Here is a 7,493-nt window from a genome sequence, read left to right on the forward strand (position 1 = left end):
TTTTGAGGCATCTGAGCAAGGTTCCAGGAGGGGCACCTTAATCCCTTCCGGGGATGGCGCAGCCCATAACCTAAGCTCCCCCACTAGGTGTCACCTCTGGAAGGTGCCACCCCTTCCCACTGCCACATAAGGACCAACCCTGGAGGACACACATCACCCACGCCTACAAGGCGAGTGGTGAGTGGGAAGTACCACGACCAAATCAAGGTTGCTACTCGGCCGAAGGTAAAGGGGGAGGGTTATCCAGCATGCTCCAGGTGGGCCTATGGCCCACAGGTTCCTTAAAGGTGGAAGGAGGAGGCAGAAGACAGCAGAGCCATGCGGGGGAGACATCTCGGCTAGCCCGCTGGCCAGTGGTAGAGACTGAAGAAGGGGCCCGGCCAGGGAGCATGCAGGCCACGCTGGGCAAGCTGAGAGTGAAGTCTTCCAGGTGCACACCTGGATCCAGCCCCTGTGCCACCCTAACTGCCAGAGTGAGCAGGTACAGGTGCTCTACCCCACTGACTGCGTGTGGCTTTGTACGCATCCTCAGGGGGGCCCACGTCGCCCGGCAGGGACTCTTCTATACCAGGCTTCCCAACTGCATTAGCCGTGGAACTTCCACGAGGCAGAGGTCCCATCTGTCCTGTTTGTTGTGTACCTGGTAAGAGGTGCAGAGCACACGGACAATCTCCTTTTAGGATACTGGGGGGCTGTGAACATCATGGCCTAGACTAGCACATTTGATCTCTACAGAAAGAGAAGATAGGATTCAAGGTTCCAATGGAAATGGAGTAGGCAACTCTTTGTTCCTTTCTTCCATTCCCTGCTTTTAGTGCTGGACCTAGAGATTCCTTTTCATCCTTTGATGGACAGCAGAGCAGCCATGGTCCAACACGAAGGCAGTGCAGCAGGCCAGAACTGCCACACTGTGAAATGGGGTCACAGGCCAGGACCTCGTGAGAATGGTGGTATGGTCCAGCGTGGGCGAAGACCCTTCACAGGGGGCTCGCGGAGAGAAGAGGTGGAATGGCCAAACCACAGACAGGATGCTGAGCCCCACGCATCCTGGAGGGGACAGGAGAAGCCAGGCCAGGCATGCGTGCTCCCTCCCACGAAGACAGGGTGACATGGGGATGTCTCTATGTTTCCATTACACTGACTCCAGATTTCTTTAGGCAAATGACTATGAAAAAGTCATCTGACAATTCCACAAAGAAAAATGTGTGCAATGACTCTGGAGTGGCACATCCAAGACTTATCCATGCTGTGCCTCTGATTTAAGGACCGCAGACAGTTCATGGCTGGCAGAAAGTATATTATAGACAGCCAGGGCGGTTCCAGTGTGGGAATTAAAAGGGCACCCGCTAAATCTGTCAGGAGGCACTTTCAAGATGTAGCACCAAAGAATTATATCAGAAAGGTCACTCGGAGAAATACGAGTGTCACAAAGTTAAGTACATCTAGGGAAGATCAGATAATAGGAAATATCTGTTTTTCAAAGCTGAAATGACAGATTGCAAAAATGGTAAAGTGGATCTCAGAGCAGATATAAAGGGAAATCAAGACGAAGGGGAAAAATAAAATAGGAGGGTAATACAATAGAAGTGAGGCTGTAGAAATCATAAAAGAAATGCTTCGAAACAACCATGAAACTTATTGAATAAAGTGAAATTTATTCAGAACATTCAGATGGCAAGATTCAGAAAAATAACCCATGGAGTGGCATTCTGGCTAATTACAAGACGCTGTAAAGAATACCACTTTTTAAGAAAATTGTCATATGTTCTCATAGCACACTGTATGAATAATTTAACAGGAACACCAAGATTTATGAAAGAGTATTATCAGTGAAATGTTAATGCCAGGCTCAAGATATTTTTAAGTAAAGGTTTGGTTCTAACCAACATGATTGTTTCAATTTGTCTCCTCCATGCCAAAGATGGAGCAGAGGTGTTTAAGGGCTTCAGAAGGAGAGGTCCAGCCCACGCCTGTGTGCTCGGCATCTCAGAACCTCGGGACCTGCTCAGTGCAGGGTGGCCAGTGGCGCCTGATGGGCCAGCCTCCAGCTTGGCCTTGGAACCTTCTGGTCCTGTCACTGGGGGGACTCGCTTGTGTGGAGAATGGGGTCTCCCACTCTTGTTTGTGCACATTTTCTGGGTGGGAAGCCCTTCAGCATCAGGCACAGCAGCAGGGCCTGGCGTTCCCAAAGGAGGAAATGAGGAGGATTTGGTGTCCCCTATAAAGGGTGCTCTTGAGTCACCTGTGTGGAGGGAAGGCCTGTGGTAGACACTGGTGAGACACAGCCCTGTGAATGTCAGAGAAAGCCACCCAATGGCCGGGGAGGGAGCTCTGGGGCCACGGTTCCATTTTCTCCATTAACAGCACCAGCATCGCCTAGGTGGTCATTTGTCCCTTCTCCTGTACACCTGCTGGCCATCACCAGAGCGGAAACCAAGTTCTTCACGACACATCAGGAAGAGAAGCTGCGATTGCCTGCTGGAGTCCAGTGCCAATGGTCTTATCTTTGCAGTCCTTTGCAAGCTTCGGTCAGAGCCTGACGTTCTGCCCCACAGCACACAGGTCCTGGAGAGGGGCCTGAGCAGGTGGAATGTGACATTGGCCACTTGATTCATTCTCTTCCAACGTTTGCCTCAAGCTAATCTGCACTTTATCCACTGATGCAAAGATAATTCAATTTATAGAATGTTATGCAAGCACTCATTGAACTTTATGGGCCTCTTAAAACACAGCCTCTCTTCTTATCAAGGGAATGAAAGCAGAGGAGGAAATTGCTTATAATCTTAAGATGCTGATTCTGTACTTTCAAAAACGGATATGTAGATAACCTTTGTATTTCTAACACCTCATACCAGCTGGACATTTTTCTAAGATAATATCAGTTCTTTTTGTCTCTTAAAAATAACAATAAATGAATAGAAATTTAAATTATTGTTAAAGACAGACACAACCTACTCAGGTTCTATAAGACACATACTCTAAAATTAGTGGGTGACACTCAGTTTTCTCCAGACTATGCACTACTGTGTTCTAAAAAGGTTCTTTGCAGGTGGAATTTGTGGTGCTTTGTAGATAAGTGTTTTATAAACATTACCGAATTACATTAATATGCTAGCACCATGTGCTTCTTCATTAACCATAAAAAGTACAGAATAAATATAATGCAATTATAGATACAAGTCCTACTGAAAAAAAATGAAATATATAAGTCCCAATAAAATCCATAATGTACTATGGCTTGCAAGTTATATATTGAAGCCAGGTAAGGATGGCATATGCCTGTAATCCAAGCACTCTGGGAGGCTGAGGCAGGAGGATCAGGAGTTCAAGTCCAGCCTGGGTAACTTAGCAACTTAGCAAGACACTGTCTCAACATAAGAAGTTCTGGGGGAATAGCTCAGTGTGGAGGTCTTTGGTCTGAGACCAAAGCACTGTTTCTGCAGATGCTGTATGCACCTCCACAGGAAGGAGCATTACAGTTTTCTCTAAGAGAGAAAGCAGTTCAACAGATCTAAAGAAACACTGAGGAAATCGACATGCTTTGTAATATCTGCAATTGTGCAAAATAATGAGAGCCCACATTTACCTACCCTGCACTGAAGAGGCAATAGAAATTGTTCCCCAATTTATAAATCACTTATTCGTACAGTTTTGTTGTCTTTTTCTTCTTCATTCAAGCAAGTCCATGTGGAAGGCAGAGGGTCCATCCCCACCCTGTGCTCTGTGAAATGGCTCCTCATTTCCCCTCCACGATCACCCTCTTCTTCGGGCGGATTCTCCCCACCAAGCGCGTTACTGGGGCTGGGCTGGAGGTGGCGCCCGCATACCTACGGCGTGACTCTTTGGAGCTATGAACTGGAATGGGAGCTGTCCACAGGTCTCCTCTCTTCCCCCCTGAGCTCCCGTCAGTCATCTGCTCCCCCCAGACCCAGGCGCGGCGCGGCAGAGCTGACACCCCTGCTGGCTGGGGCCCGTGATGCTGAGCAGCCTGCTCACCTGTCAGCCCGCTGGCCGCCCCTGAGCCCACATCTTCTCCCGCCACCACCTTCCCCTTCTCTCCCCGGCACCAGCAGCTTCTCACCCGAGCATTCAGTGCCCCAGTCTGAATGCTGTACTTGACGTTCGGCAACTGCAGAAGATGCCGAGTTGCTGGAGCCCTCTCGAGGACGGTGGCTTTTTCTCTCCCGTGTCATAAGGGGCATTTGCTGCAGTGGTTACTGTCACACATCCACCCCCCAGGGCCCAACACTCTCTCAGGATGTGTCTGCGTAAGACCGGCATTTGCACTTCTGCACTCAAGGAGGCAGGTGGCCCTGACCAAGTCTGATCTCCCTAGGGCCTGGAGGAGCCAAAGGCAGAGAGCAGGACTTGGGACCTCTGTTTTTCTGCCGGCCGGCTGGGCAGAGCTCCATGCTCGCTGGTCACTGTCCCTGCTCTCCGACTGCCATTCCCCCGCCAGCTCTCCTGGTCCCAGACTCTCGAGTCTGACTGAGCTCTGCAGGGTCTGGAGAGGGCAGATCTCGGGCACCTGGACCTCTGCTGGCTCACGAGCTCCATCCTCACAAGGTGCCCATCTCTGCTCCTCACTGGGTGGATGTGGGTCTATGCATGGGGCCAGATGCAGGGGAGGCGTAGATACGATGCAGGTCAGCCGAGTACATTGAGACGTAGACACATATGTAGATGTACACATGGGGGCAGCTGAAAGTTTGGATATACACAGAGATATATAGATGTATGCTTATGTTTGTAGACACAGAAACAGATACAGTTAAAGACTTAGATATAGACACATACAGACATAGATTCATATACATATGTAGATACAGAGATAGATATAGATAGAATAGATATATATTTAGATATATATGCAGATCTACTCAGATATAGATTTAGATATACCTATATATATACAGAAAGATATATTGACAGATATAGGCATAGATAGTTATATGTATGGACAAAGATGTTTATTAGATTGACATATGTAGGTACAGATACAGTCATAGCTTTTGATGAATGCAGAGATACTATTAGACATACACTTATACAGAGAGAGATACAGGTGTAGACTGAGCTATGTCGCAGATACAGAGGCAGGTCTGCACTGTGGGCCACGGAAGTGTGCAGTCTGTGGTGCTGGTCAGGGCCACACTGCTGTGCACGCATCCCCATATCTCTGCTTCCCTACAGGACTGCAGCTCTGTGCCTGTTTAGCCACTTCCAATCTCCCCTCCTCCTAGCTGCTAGGCGACACCATTATCCTTCTGTTGCTCAGTTTCACCCTTTTAGATCCCTCATATAACAATGAGTCACACCAAATCTGTCTGTTTAAGACTGATCTATTTCACTTAGAACAATGCCCTCAGCGGCCATCCATGTGGCAACACATGGCAGGGTTCCTATCCTTTAGAACAGTGAGTGCTATTCTGCTGTCTGCATAGTCCACATTTTCTTTGTCCATTCATCCATCATGGACATAGGAATTGCTTCACTCTCTTGGCTATTGTCATAATGCCACAATGAACATGAACACATAGATATTTTTTCAATTCCCCACTTTCAATTATTTTCAATGTTTATATATTCAAAGTAAGGTTATTGGATGATATAGTACTTTTCCTGATATGACATATAGGAGTTTTCCCAATATGTGGTATGAAGAACATTCATTATTCATTCACATTTCCATACATCAACTCAACATTACTTACTCAAAAGTCTGACTTTCCTCATTTTAGATGTCACTTAATTATACCCGGAATTTCTTGTCCATTTCAGTTGATTTTCTATGTCTAGATCTCTATGTACCTATACTCTACTATTTTTTTTTGTATTAAATTCTTTTATTGGTACATTGTAGGTATACAACACAATTACTTTTCTCATTGGGAATTGTACCTTTATATAATGCAACTTGGTTCTTATTTTTTCCCCATTCCTAGCCCTCCCTTCATGCCCTCCACCATTCCCTATTTACAAAGACTTTATTTCCATTTTTTCCATTTCTCAGCATTTTTTCCTTTCCCTTCTTTCCTTTCCCCTGCCCCTCCCACTACCCCTACCCCTTTGGACCTTTTCTTCCTATTTTATTTATTTTTATTGATTATTCATTCTAATCATTGGTACATTTTAGGTATACAATATAATGACATTCATCATTGGAAATTTGTACCTTTACATAGTCTCTCTTGGTTCTTATTTTTCACCCTTCCTCAGCCCTCCCTTAAACCCCTCCATTCCTCCCTATTTACAAAGATTTTGTTCCTATTTTTCCATTTTCTCATATTAATCCCATTCCCTTCTAGCCTTTCCCCTAGCCCTCCCACTTCCTTCCCCTTTGCCCCTTTTCTTCCTATTTCACATTACCTATTATACATTCAGTCATTATTTACACTTTCAGTTTCTCACATCAGAGAAACTATTCAGTATTTACACATGTGTGTCCTATTTATTTCACTTAAGAGTATTGCCTCAATGTGCATCCACTTAGCTATAAATGTCTCTAATTTCTCATTTTTTATGGCTGAGTAGTACTCCATTTTATGAAAAAACCACATTTTCTTTATCCAGTCTCCAGTTGATGGGCATTTGGGCTCTTTCCAAGTTTTAGCTATTACAAACTGTGCTGCTATGAACATGGGTGCACATATATCACTGTGGTATGATTCTTTTAATTCTTTGGGGAAGATCCCCAGCAGTGGAGTAGCAGGGTCAAATGGGACTTCCAGTCCTAGTTCTTTGAGGTATCTCCATACTGATTTCCACAGTGCTTGCACCAGTCTACACTCCCACCAGCAGTGGAGCAGGGTTCCTCTTTCCCCACAGCCCTGCCAGCATTGGTTATTGGTTGATTTCATGATAGCAGACATTCTTTCTGGAGTGAAGTGGAATCTCAGTGTTGTTTTCATTTGCATCTCTCGAATGACCAGTGATGTTGAGCATTTTTTCATGTATTTATTTGCTATTTCTACTTCTTTGTCTGAGAAATGTCTGTTCATTTCAGATGCCCATTTTTGGATTGGGTCTTTAAATTTGGGAGGTCTGATCTTTTTAAGTTCTTTATAGATTTGAGATAGTAGACCTTTGTCTGAGGAAGAGCAGGTGAAGATTTTTTCCCACATTGTGTGTTGTCTCTTCATACTGCTGGTGGTTTCTCATGCTGTGCAGAAGCCTTTTAATAAGAAGAGATCCCATTTATTGATTATTTGTGCTAGTTCACGGGCAACTGAGGTTTTGTTCATAAAATCCTTTCCTACACCGATGTCTTCAAGGGTCCTACCTAACCTCTGTTCCAACTGGTTCAGAGTTTCTATTTTGATATTTAGATCTTTAATCCATTTTGATTTTAGTTTAGTGCATGGTGAGAGATATAGTTCTAGTTTTAATCTTTGGCAAGTTGAAGCCCAATTTTTCCAGCACCATTTATTAAAGAGGCTATCTTTCCTCCAGTGAGGGTGTTTGGCTCCTTTGTGGAAGATGAGATGGCTGAG

This window comes from Heterocephalus glaber, unplaced genomic scaffold, assembly GCF_053883595.1.
Source record: "Heterocephalus glaber isolate CG9 unplaced genomic scaffold, H.glaber_assembly_v1.0 deba00001537, whole genome shotgun sequence".
In the NCBI taxonomy this organism is placed as follows: Eukaryota; Metazoa; Chordata; class Mammalia; order Rodentia; family Bathyergidae; genus Heterocephalus; species Heterocephalus glaber.